The sequence below is a fragment of the Taeniopygia guttata genome, chromosome 1A, assembly GCF_048771995.1.
Source record: "Taeniopygia guttata chromosome 1A, bTaeGut7.mat, whole genome shotgun sequence".
Lineage (NCBI taxonomy): Eukaryota > Metazoa > Chordata > Aves > Passeriformes > Estrildidae > Taeniopygia > Taeniopygia guttata.
Window position 1 is genome coordinate 26,054,195 of NC_133025.1, and position 13,624 is coordinate 26,067,818.

General features: G+C 41.3%; 1 long non-coding RNA gene across 1 annotated transcript; it reads right to left on the bottom strand.

The window, feature by feature from the left end:
* Positions 1-389: 389 nt before the first annotated feature.
* On the bottom strand, positions 390-9,601 carry LOC140681704 (uncharacterized). Its single transcript, XR_012052783.1, has 2 exons — positions 8,269-9,601; positions 390-853 (listed from the first exon to the last, which is right to left on the bottom strand). It is a non-coding gene; the product is annotated as an uncharacterized lncRNA (long non-coding RNA).
* Positions 9,602-13,624: the final 4,023 nt, after the last annotated feature.

Below are 13,624 nucleotides of genomic sequence, written 5' to 3' on the forward strand. Positions count from 1 at the left end.
AAACTTCCATAACTATTGTCTATATATGCCACATGAGAAACAAAGGAGTTAGTGACCCGTTTGTGCATGCTGGGTCAGGAAATGCTAGAAGTGTCTATTTCTAGAATTTGGTAGCTGGCTGTACCTGAGCCCAATGTTTTAATTGCTGTGCAGTGTGAGACTCCTGGTGAACAATTCGCTGGGAGGTTCAAATCTCTGAAAAGGCTTAGCCAGATCTTTTAGCATCCTGTTTAAAAAGAGCAGAGACAGACAATACTGCATCTATACAGGACAACATGTAAATGTCTCAAGGGCGCTAGTTTTCTCCCTTGGGATGAAATGTTAGAGCAAAGTACAGCCTTCCATGTAGATTGGCAAAGGAGTGGCAATTAAATGCAGAAGGCAAAAACTACTCTTGGGTACACAAGACTTTATTAGAATAAGGGAGCAGCACTGGGCACACTACAACACCCAATAGGAGCCAAGGAAACCTATATGGTGGGAGTGTTTGAGCTGTGAGATGCCAACCCCACTTGAGTGAGAACAGCCGTGAACAATTGCCTGTATGTGCACCCTTATAAATATACAGATTGGTTTTGGGGTGCAGGCTGACTGGCCTCAACAGAATTGAAATTTCTGCCTTCCAGCTTACAGCCCTGTCTCACAACTGCTGTCTGAGGCTGCTAGCAAGGATTTAATTTAATGCTGAAATCCTTGCAGGTGTGACAGTCTGAATAATGTGCTGAATTGTGCGTGTCCGTGTGGGAGTTCAGGTGCAGCACCAGTGCTACCTCGTGGTGGAGGTGGAAGAATTAAGTGTTGTAGCCCTTGTATACTTGAAGACGGTCCTGTCAGGAGAGGTGGAGATAGTGCCCTGGAGAGAGAAGAGGAGAGAATGCTGCAGATGAGGTGGGAAAATCAACAGCTAAAATATGAAATGTTGTTGCCAGATTTAGACTATTAGAATAAATTACAAAAGGTGACAAAGAACTTGTGACTACTTTGGGTTTGTGATCACTTCGCATTTTACTTGGGCTTTTGAAATATGATGTCTCCAGGTTACTGAGATTCCCTGATTATTTGACCAACAGTTAATTGAAATCACACAAGAGGAGTTGTGTATCACTGCTGAGTTTTGCTGTCTGTGACAGAACAGACTCTTTGTTGTGATTGCTGACTTCTTGCCCACTCTCCTGATTTATCCTATTGGCAGGAATACATGGCGCCAGTAGGTTGGCTCAAGACAATTTTCTAACAATAATCTTTGGCTAAAAGGAAAGTCACAGGGTGTCTGCAATCCATGTTCCTATTGTCTGGTTTGTTCTAGAACTACTGGTGTCAGGAGTGTCACAGTCCCTGTGGCACCAGTGATACCAGTGGTAGGTGAGAAAATTGTTTTATGGAGTAGCAATGCAAGCTGGGAGTGGAGGGTGACAGTAAGTCATGCATGACAGTGGCTTCACCAGCAAGTACCATAGCACCCAAACAAGAATAGCAAAGCAGTTCTGGTGGTGGCTAGAAGTTCAGCCAAGAGTACAGATCACCAGTAACCATCCCAGTGAGCACAGTGACAAGGAGATCTGAGGTCAAGCCAGAAAAACCAAGCCAGTGAGTCAGGGTCAGAATCAGGTTCAGTGACAATAAGCAGGACCAACCAGCCACCAGTCTTGTCATCATTAGACAAGCCCACAGTGATGGGAAGGATCCAAGATCATCTTAGTTAGGTCAGGGTTGGATCAGTGTGTGTGGCCAGGCGCAGTCATACCCGTAGCATAGCTGAGTCAAGGACTAAGGGAGAGTGCTTCAATGCAGGCACAGCTCTTGAGCAAAGTAGGTGGCACTCAATTCTTACAGCTCTTTTTCACACAGCACTCTAATCCAAGGTCACTTAGCTGCACAGAGCTGCCTTTGAGCACAAGCACCTTAATGCTGACTAAGCCCCCAAGAAAGGGTCTAATTAAGAACTTCACCCCAGCTGAGGGACATACATATGTGACTGACTCAGTTTATGTGGCTTAGTATTTGTGTGCCAGAGTTTATTTTAAAGACATGTAAACCATCATAATTTATGACCAACTGGAGGAATGGCCAGACATACTCTCTGTACATTATTAAATGCTGTAAATAATTCAGAATTGAGGGAATCATATGGATCCTTGATTCATATGGGTGTATTTTCCTCCTCTTTTGACACAATGCTCCTGTTATCTTGGCATACAAAATTCTTTGGATTTTCTTTTTCCTTTCTGCTGGGCCTTAAGACATGACTGTCTTTGAACTCAGAAGAGGATCCCAAGCTCATCCAAGCTTGGAAAATGAGCTATGCTAAGGCATTCAACAAATATTGCAAAGTGCCTGGGTTTTTAGCGACCTGCCAGGACTGACAGGACTGGTCAGGACTGACAGGCCTTCAGAGTGTGTGCCTCCAAACGGTGCCATGGTCCTCTCTCTGGAACATTTAATGCTACAAATGCTTTCAGCACTGACATGCAGTCACACTGCTGAAAATACATTGCCTATGATAAATTACAGCCACAACCCCCTCAATTCTGGCTACAGTTGCTACAGTGGAATGCTTGCTTGGGGGCTGACTTGACTCTGCAGGCAGAAGGAACTCATTCACTCCCTTTGCATTGGTAGGGCACCCAGTCTTGTGTCTTGGGAGAAAAAAATAAGACTTAGAAGGGAAAGGTCATGTCAGGTCTTCACTGGGAAAGTGCTCAGATGAATAAATGTACTTCCAGGTGCACATGCAAGACATATGTGATCAGTTCTCACCGAACTCCTCTTATTTCTGAGGTAGGGATTCCAAGTGACATGAATTTTTAGTGGGCAGCAGTAACCAAGAGGTGCAGCTTTTTTCCCTTTGAATGCTGGAACACATATTGGAGGGCTAAGCAGTTCCTGATATAATATTTCAGGAGTATTACACTGTAGCAAAAAAATACACACCACCTGTGTTGGAGGTCCTTTCAGATGTCTTACATTACTTACCTTTTGTCTTCTTGCTTATATTTTGGAAGCCTGACTAGCTGTGTTCCAAGCACATCCAAGAACCCCCAGGTCCAGAATAAAATAAATGTGACAGCAGGCTCAATACTATTAATAGAGTTACTATTATTAGTTCCTGAGGTAGTCTTGGTCTTAGCTGATGGATTAACTTCAGACACTGAGGGAAGCTCATGATGTCTATAGGTGGCTGAAGTCCAAATCTGTCAGGTGTAGGCACACAGTTTGTGGCAACTGGGAGTGGGGCTGTGGCAGAGCCTCATCCCCTATGGGTACAGCTGTGAAAAGCAGGTGAGCAGCATTGAAGGTAATGAGCCATGGAGTGCCCAGGTGCACTGACCAACCACCAAAGGGAACAGAGAGCACACAGGTGCAATGCATGAACAATGAGGGCTGTAAATGTTGAGCTAAAGAACAAAAAGGATAGCTGTTTGAAGTCTGCTGAGGTGGTGGTGTTCTGTATGGGCTGATGCTTGAAGCCTTCTGAAATTGTATGGTGGTACTCTGTATATTGTGCCTATCTCAACTATGGCATATGCTGTGATGGTAAGATGGCACAGAACTGGCTCATACTTTTTTCCCTAAATTTGGCAGCCTTGTGCATATGGACACAGAGAGGATGTTTTGAAGGGAAAAGAAAGTAGTCAAGAATGAAGTTAAATTATTTATGGTGAGCAGATGGATTTAGGAAGTCTGCCTGCTGAGACAGAGGCATGACTCTGCAAATCAGGTAAGTGCTTAGTGGTCACGGATAAATCCTCTCCACAACCTTGGGATTGTTCATAGTATATGTATGGTGCTGGGGGTAAATATTGCATTCAAATTTACAGTTCTTTTTAAATTAAGAACTTCTGCAGTAGAGTACATATAGACTTTATGAAACACTGTATTTATACAGCTGAGCACATTCTCAGTGGCACACTGGCAGGGGGTTTCAGCAGCCTTCATAATCCTGATATTTTGTTTCTTTTTATCTAGGTTCTACTGCTGCTTACCTCTATTTTCTGAGGCAGATTCTGCACTCTATATATATGATTTATTCATGCTAAGCTTTCTTGGACCTCATTAAGACTGTTTCCTGCTAAGTCATGAAGAAACAATGCATACTTAGGCTCTCTGGTACATATGCCATTATTAATTTCATCTCTAAATTTGGTTGCCTGAACTTTGACTGTTACTACCAATAGCAACTGACCACAAGCATCCTTAACAGTAACAGCATTACAGAGCAAGTGTGACCGCCTGGAAAAAGAAGGTAAGACTCTGACAAACATAAAGCCCTTGCAAACATTTTGCAATAGCTAATAAGATTTTGTTGGAGTAAGGATTAGCACATTTTTTCAAACAAAAAACATACATGACTCTATGTTTGTCTCTAGCTTATTGTTTCATGTGGGGCAAGCTGTAGCAAACAAATGACTTTGAATAATTACTGTAACTGCTATTGTAAAATTGTTGTAAGATCATGTATTTCATGACTCTTAAGGCCTTGTGTGTTGTCATTTATGTCTTGCTTCACCCGGTTCTCTGTCTTTTGCAAAATTTTGTTTCCTAATGTCAGCCACTAAGCTCATGCTAAGAGCTACCCAGGAAACCCAGCTACCTTCTGCTAGTCTGAAATGAAGTATATATGTAATTTGAGACACAGGCTTAGGTTTAAATATAAAATTTAAAATTTTATTCTTCCAAATTATTTTCAATATAATAGGGCTGTGTAGAATTAGGGGACTGTGACACAGCCATTCTGCAGTGTGATAATCAGGAGTATACATCTTGTTTATTTTAGCACACATTACTATTGCATTAGAATGCTGTTGACCCAACTGCTTAGCTAATACCAGTGTAGGAGAATCTGTTATTTCTCTATTTCTGATGTATTATTTTTTGTCAATGTGCAGAGAGGGTCATTCTATTGAAAACTGGGAAGGATTAAATAGTAGGAGACAATGCTCCAGTCTCATTTCTGCCAATGATCCTGTCAAAATCCTTCTGTGCTTATATTCCCATGTCCTCTTCTATCTGTTTGCCAGGCCCTTGGCTGTGCTTTCCCTCCCTGTTGACAATACACATCTGTGATCGATATTCTGTGTTTGTATTTGCTGGGACACTTTTAACTGCATGGTTCAAGCACTTCAGGCTTGTATGTGGAGCTAGTTCATGGACAGTAAGTTTCCATTGCTGCAACAACTATAAACTGGAAAGACACTAACTTGCCATCAGTTGTACACCCTACTGCACATGCTGCCTCTGCCAGTGACAACTGGGAGCATGATGATAGCATTTCTGTTCCTTCCAAACAGTACCTTTGCCCATCACTTAGGAGAGCTGGCTTTGCTTGCCTTGGGCAGCAAGCCTTTTGCTCAGTTTGCTGAGTGTAGGTCAGTTGCTCAGCTGTAGTTGGTTTTTGTTTTGGTCTTGAGCAATTTTGGTCCCAGAAAACAGATTTTTCCGTCCTTCCCCTTGGTGCAGATAGAGAAAGACAAGGCAGCAACATCTTCCAGTAATTCCTTTTCAAAACACATGTAATTTTGCAAGAAGTCTCCTTTATGCTAGCATAAAGGATTAGTCCTATTTGTATTCAGTAACAAAAAAAATCCAAATAAAACAGCATAGCAAAATGGATGAGACAGGAACTTTTTGTATCTGCCAGTCCAAATGTTTGCTCTTTCAGATATGTCCATCATATAAGCTCTTAAATGAACACAGTCAGCTGCATTTTAATTCTAGGCAAGTATCTTATCTCCCCATCTCTATATTGAAGCCTGCTTCCAAAGATCAGCCTTCTATTAATCAGAAACATTTGTTTGTGCATATCAGTTTGTCTTACTGCTAAACCTCACCTTGACCTCTTCTGTGATGTTTGCGCTTCTGTGAGCAGCTGGTTTCTTTCTGACCCCCTGTTTTTTAGGGTGCCATGCACATTCCCTGGAGCAATATGCTCCCTTTGTAGTTAGAGTATTTAAATGAGTCATCTAATTTAGAAGCCAAGTCAGAACTTGGGTAGGCTGAATGACTGGAGGTGCCCATCTCCTTCCACTGACTACAGGAGACCCTGGTGAACATGCTCCTGGTTTATGTGTCTTTTCGAAGTACCTGAAGTTCAGCAGAATCAATCTAGGTTTTAGTGCTGTTGTTTGTTGTCTCCTGATCAGTCCTGAAGTCTTTATCTGCACTGGCAATTCTTCTTTCTTGAACATAATGACCAGTATTTCAAATGAATTCTCCTAAGTGTCATTGATACCTTTCCCATCTCTCTGTCAATTGGAAGTATCCTGTCTAAAATAGTTTGCCATTATGGTTTTTTTTGAACAGGCCTGAAATTTGTATTGTATTTCCTTCCTCCCTCCCCATGATGTACCGTTCACTACCACCCTAGCTGATACTTGAAATTTTTGTAAATCCTGAAATCCCTGATCTTTGAATATGGCTTATTAAGTCTTACTTTTTTCTGTCATCCCGGACTCCATAGTCAATTCTTCCTAGGCAATATTTAAAACATTCTTTATAAAGGCACCACCTTCCAATTTACATGGCAATTTTAAGTTCCATTAGCAGCCCCTTGTTTCTGGTGTCCTGGTAATTAGTGGCAGCATTAGGCTACTTCCTCTGAAGAGCAAGAAATTCCTGTCAGAAGTCCACATTTTTGTGTTGCATAGTCACCCACTTGTTGCTCAAACATTTTCCAGGCTGCCCAAATAATAAGTATTGAAAAGTGTTGTTTCTTAATCATATTTTTGTTCTTGAAATGGAGGGATATGAAACAATAAGTCTGTTACCATCTGCCATGTAATTGCAGTTCTTTTTCCATTCCATCATTGGCAACTGTTGCTTATTTGAAGGATTATTATTTAATTACTGCTTATATGAAAGGTGATTTCTCACTGCAAGTCACACTGAAGCTGTGGGGAGCTTCTAAAGCTCATGTTCCACAGTCTGAATGATATGCAGAATTCATGCTTCTCTTACACTAAAAATTGAAAATATGAAGGGTGGCTCATTGGAGGGAAAAGATTGTTTCAGTTGCTGGCTTACAGAGACCTGGTTAAGCAAGACTGGGAAAGAATTGGCAAAGGTCATTTCCAAGGAAATGTGGTTTCAAGAGAGATGATAGCTACATGGCTTTTGTCCTATCAGAATCAAAGTGTGGAAGTACCAGGCTGTATGCCTTATGGGTATCTCAAGATCAAAATCCTGGCCCATCACGGATACTTATGCATTCCTGCCTTTCTCTTACCCCCAGGATGACTGTGTGACTCCCTTCTCATCTCTCTATTCACCGTCTCCAAACTCTCCCTCACTCCAGGCCTTGTATCCCATCTACATCTGGGTACACTTTTCCTTCCTCAAGTGGTTCAGTGTCTCTTGTATCCTCTTCCCTCAGAATAGCCACCATGAGTCTCCTCTCTTTGATCCTGCTCCTCTTCTCTTTCACAGACTTATTTGAACACTTGAGACCTAAACTTGAGATATTCTCAAGGATTTAATCAACTTATTTTCTCAGAGGTGCGCTGTTCCTACTGCTGTTGGAAGTGCAGGATGTGCTAACTAGAGGCTCCAAATACTGCTTTCTTGTTGACTGGTATCAGAACCAGGCAATTCCTGCCCAAGGATGTTTGTAGTATTCTTTCAATACTCTGTTAGTTATTGAATGTCATGTTGTACAGTTATGCTATTAAAGGCAAACATAAATAAGCAATCATTTTTGTGGGCAAGGATTTTTGTGGGCCCTGGCTTCACTTCCCAAAGGTGAGGACTCAAAAGCTACATTGCCATTTCAAGCACTGATGTATAAAATTAAAAGAACCAAATTGCCAATGCTCTGTAGTCACCATTTGCTCAAAAAGAAACTATACAGAAGGGCTTTTGCACCAAGGGGAGGAAAGTATGTATCTAGCAGGAGATCGAGAGCTCTTTCCTACAAAAAAAAAAAAAAATGCTCTCAGATGCAAATAGAGAAAAGAGGGTGTGGACAGAGCAGAAATAGGATGCAACCCATATAAAAAACTGCTGTGCAATCTTTGGAGTGCAGGTGATGTACAGTGCAAGAATGTTTAGATTTTCCAGTTACTGTCAATGCTGGCCAAAATTAGTGACTCATTCAAATACGCTTAAGAGCTGTATTTTAAAATTAAGAATCTGGACAGGCAGGTACTGACATGGAAATGTACACAACAGTTTGTTTAAACAGTGTCTTTCACAACCAGCTACTTGGTGACACGTGACAAGCCACAACACTTTTGCCACGTCGGTTGCCTATGCCACGTGTCCCAGGTTTGTCACCTTGGTCTGGGTCCATGCTTGCCATGCCCACTGCACTGATGTGCCTGTGTGCGACACAAGTCTTATCTACTCTCAAGCATATTTCAGACCTGAGAATGCAGAAATACGAACTCTTAGTCTTGTTGGGCACCTGTTGTCCCCATTCTTTCAAGGTTTTTCTATGGCATGTGAGCAATTTTTTAGGTTGCTTAAGAAAAGTGAAATTTTATCTTGAAAAATGTTGTCTAAATATCCATCTCCAAGAGAAAATTTTGGAAAATACATGTTTGCTGTCAGAAATACCGAATTTGCTTTGAGGTCTGTGGGTAAAAAACATGCTGTCTTGATTATTTGTAGCAAATGAACCTTAGGACTGAAACAGCAAGAGGAAACTCTGTTAAAAAAAAAAAAAGTGATCCCCTGCATCAGTTTCATATTGAGTATTTGCACATGTGTACTCCACATGGGTGAGATCTGCCTCCAGCAGCTTGCTTCCTCATATTGGAGAGAAAAACACTGAACTTAGTGCCTGCTGGACTGAGAAACATGGATGTGGCATCTCTCAAACAGGCAGTGTGCCTGCAGACTCGGGGATTCCCCTGTGGCCACCATCATCTCTAATGGCTGTCCCTGCAGGCAGCAGCATGCAGAGATTGCACCCCCTTCCCTGAGGGGGCTCAAAATGCCCTGGGATGACAGTGTCATGAATAGTGTAGCAGAGACACAGTGGAAATATCCAGAGATGAGTGCCTCGTGAGCTGCCTGGTTGAGGTGGTAATCACAGTGTGTAGTGCTAGCAGCATTCCTCTGCCTTGAGGTCAGCACCCTAAACCAGTCAGACTGATGCCAACACCTCACCACACCTGCCAGTAATGCCATTAAAACCCAAATCCTCATCTCCGAAAGATCAGCACTAAAGCCCTGTTCAGACCTTGGCTGCCTTTTTGGCAGCTCTACTCCCAGCCAGCAGGCACCCCCATGGGATGGGGGCTGCCTAAGAACAGGTTGGGACACCAGCCTGCATGTGTGGTGGGGTCAGGATCAGGCCTGGTAAGGGGTGTCCTTACATCTAGCAGCTCCACTCCACTAGTTTCCCTGCTATTTCTAGGACAGAGATAGTGGGGTCAGGACTGAAAACAGTATGAACAAGGCTGTAATGGAAAAGATAAGATATTGCAAGATCGAATACAGTACAATGCAGTATTTTGTAAGATATTACTGCTGTGGTTATGAAACTTGATCAAGTGACAAGGCAGGACAAGGTCATACTATCAGGTTGTTTTCCATTTGTATCATTTTTGTTGGGTTTTTGGTGTGGTTTTTTTTTTTTTTTGGTTGGTGGTAGGTGGTTTTTTTTTTTTTTTTTGTTGTTAGATTTTACTACTGAATTTCGAGGAAGCTCCCTTTTGCCTGATGGTGCTGGTGAAAGCCAGTCACTATTACAGCCTGTATAGTAATTCTGCTTCTAAATACAGGCGTTTCAGAGAGCATCTCATTTTTAAAGGCAGCTCACAGAAATGCTGTGTGTTGCTACTATTAAAGACAGCCAGCACCCACGGTGAAGCAGGGAGAGGGGTGGAGCTCACAAGCCTCCAAGTGTGCTTTCCTCCTCCTGCAGGGCAAAGCTGATGCAGAAAAAAAAAAGGCAAAAAAGCCAGAGCAGGCCCCTCATGGATGCTGCTGTCCAGGACCTTCATGCTTCTCTGTGGTACCACACCTCCCCTGGCCTTTTGGGTTAGCATTGAGAACATCTGCTCAGAGGGCAGTTAGGCACTGTTTTCCTCTTCCTGTATCACATAATTTTTATAATTGTACCTAGAATTATTAAAATGCCTTTAAGTCTCTCTACTCTATTTATTTTATATAACTAGGACTGGAGGAATGAGGCATACCCTATAGATCAACAACATACCAGTAATGCTACGTGTACCTTCCCTTCCATTTTTTATTTAAAAGTATCTAAGACCAGTAGGATAACATGTTGAAAATATAAATCGTGTTGCCTTTTTATGCAATTGAAGAGCTAGAAATAAGGAAGAGAAACACATATTAAAGTATTATAGACCCATGTATGATGAATACTCACTGTAGCTTGTAGTAGAATTTTTAACACAGGTAGTAATAGGACATGATTGTAATTGAGGTATTTAAGAAAGGGTGCTTCTCATACAAACTAACCACAGGAACAATTAGACATGCAGAAGTCCATGTTCCTCATGTGCTCTTAGTCACAAAGTGTATTCAACTATGAATAAACCCAGAGGTTGTGATCTTCTGTTCTGAAAAGCAACTAACCTCATAATTACAGGTTTTTATATAACTAAAGGAGGCTTCTTTTGATCTGCATTTCTTTTAGACAGTTTTGCTTTACATTAGAATAATCATTGACCTTGGTTGCACAGGGGACATCTCTGAGCAATATAAGTGAGATTTTCTTGCAATAAATCTCCCTTTGCCCTGAGAGTTGTGGATCTTTAATTTATAGAAGGTAAAATTGTTTGGAAGTCTCTACCATGACTGAAGTGGTTTGTAGTTACAAAAACGATTTATTCCTCTTGGCAATATTTTCCTTTTTTAACTCAAGCAAGCCCCACAAAACCTTAGAATATAATTTGTTTCCAGTAGTGACAACTAATTTCTCACTAATGGAAAGAGTGTGATGCAGGACAGATTGATTTCCATAAACATGATTTATTGTGTTATCTGTCTCATTAAAACAAGCAATTAGCCAAATCTTGAAGTGTTACAGACTTTTCTGTGAGGATACTTTGATGATGAAAGCACATGTTTATTCAGGACATGGGTTCCTGTTCATTCACAAAGGCAGCAAGACAACTTACAGCCCCAGATTTGACAGGAAACATGACAAGAAGCTGTGTCTTTTCTTACCACTCCAATTCCTTTTCAGGAGAGCACATAACTAGCAACCTTTGCCTCCTAACCCTTTGTGGGGACACATGCCCAAAGTTGTCCTAGCTGTGCTGAAAGGCATGGACCAGGGCAAAACTGGGACTTTGCCACAGCTCCCAGCTGCACCACTCCTCCTGCTCAGTGGCACACCAACATTACCCCCAGTGGGAAAGCTAATTTTCCCCATATGTTCTTAATTTTGGGCAATAAATAAATAATATGCTTGGAACAAAAGCTTGTAACTGAGGCTGAGACAGTTTTGCATTTATCATGCATGATAAATCCTGGCTGTAACACAGGCATCCATACCAGTAAATTTAGCAGCTATATTGCCCTGAAGACTGGTCTGTATTTAGAAGGGTAAATAAGATTTTTTTTTTTTCCTCAGTGGTTGTAACAGGTCTAATAATGCTTGTGTCCTGTGGGAAATATGTATGGTAATTTGCCTGTGTAAACACTCGTTTCTCCTAAGTAGATGTTCTGTCTGGCTCTGCATATCCCTTCACCTGTTTTATAAAAACAGTTAAATAAGCAGCTTGCTCCCTATGCCTCTTCTCACCAAACCAGAAACGTGAGTCAAAGTCCAGCAGCCCCAAACCCCATCTCTGATCTTTATGATATTTTTGCAAACTCTCCCCAGCCTTCCTCTGCTCTAGACTCAAATGCTTTCTCTTCTGTGCCATGAAGATCAGAAGAATTAAAGCTACTTCAGACATTTTTGCTGATAGTAGCCTGGGAAAGTCATGCCTTCCTACAGTTTTATCTATTGACATCTATCTGTGGCCTTTGCAACTTACGTGGTGAAAAAATGACCTTCGGATCCTGGGAAGGGATCCCGTAGTTCCTTTCATGTTCCATAGCTCTTTTTTTTTCATATCTTTCAATGTCTACAACTGTGAAGACTGCTTTGCTTGGTTTTTCAAAACAAATTTTAAATGTATGTTGATAATGTTGTTGCTCAGCACGAGAGATCATTTCTGAATGGAGGGCACGAAGTGGTTTCCATTGCTGCCATCTCCTGGCACAGTTAATGAACTCCACACGGCAATAACAAAGGCACATTAGCAGGGAAGAGAAATTAACAAACTAAAATAGCATATAAATTTTCCTGAAGGCAGCTGGTAGATGCCAGGAAAGCATCTTAAAAGATAATAAACACCAGAAGGACCACTGCCAGATAGAAATTTCAATGCTCCCTGGAACTGCCTTTCTTGTTGTTGTAGTACCAATGTAACATCCATGATGATATTAGAAAACATATGGGAAAAAATTATATTTCTCTGTGTTTTGGTGAGCATTTGATATATTGACTCTGCAATCAATTTTATGGTTTTGCTGAAGTAATTTCTCTGCTGTTTGAAGAGCTCTTTCAGAGTAGGAAAAAAGAGAACATTTTGGGGTTTAAGCAGGTAAATGCTTAGTGCTTTAACAATGGAAATTACACAAGAAAGTTCAAGGAGAGGTGCAAGGTTAGGAATGTCTTTAACACTCTGGAATAAATCAGCTGACAGTGTCCATATAATTGCTGTTGTTTCGTAACTGGTAAATGAAAGAAAAATTAATACATCTCCTGGAGTTCTGTAAAGGCAAAATAAGAAATTCAGTGAGCAATAAATAAATATCTTTAGGTGCTGTTTTTGCTGCATACTCAACATATTTCACTGCAAAAATAGGCTGTGCTTTGCGAAGAGACCAACTCCATGAGGTGCACAGTTGAATCTAGTGGGAATCCATCATACCCATAGAAAATACATTGAATTTCTGCCCTTCTTTTGTGAACAAAAGCACAGTATTCTGTCTGTATTACCTTCATTTGTGCAGTTTTAGATTTTTTAAAGTTTTGTCATTGCTTTGGCTTGCTTGTGAGTTCAAATAAATTTTTAATGATTTAAGGATGCAAAAAACCACTCAATGTTTCCCAACATCACACCTATATACTTCAACTGCAAGCTTCACTAATCCTCAGAAATTCATTATGGGAGAGATGGAGCACTTGATAGCTTTTTGATCTCTTCCACAATCATTACTCCATTCATCAGCCAGCCAGCTGGCTGCATCAGCTCCCTTGGAGTCCCTTTCCCTGACTAAGCAGTGCTGCCATAAGACTGCATTGTATCCCCACTCTCTGCCCTTCCTCCACAGATGTTACTGTTTCAATGGGCATACACAGTCCCTCAGCAAAGCTAAAATACTGATCTGCCAAGTTCCTCTTGGCCAAGACACCTCCTTTTTTTTTTTTTTTTCCTAAGAGCTTCTGTGAACCATGTACCTTTCCCACTCCAAGGACAGAATATCTTTGATTTACCCTGGCTGGCAGCCTGCCAATATGGCATCCAGGTTTCTGGAGTTAAGAATGGTTTCCATAAATCAGACAAAATTATTTTGGGATCAAAAAAGTTTTGTCAGTGCACAACACTCTCTGGAGCATAGTCATTTATGCTCAATGCATATTTTCATCTGTAAATGA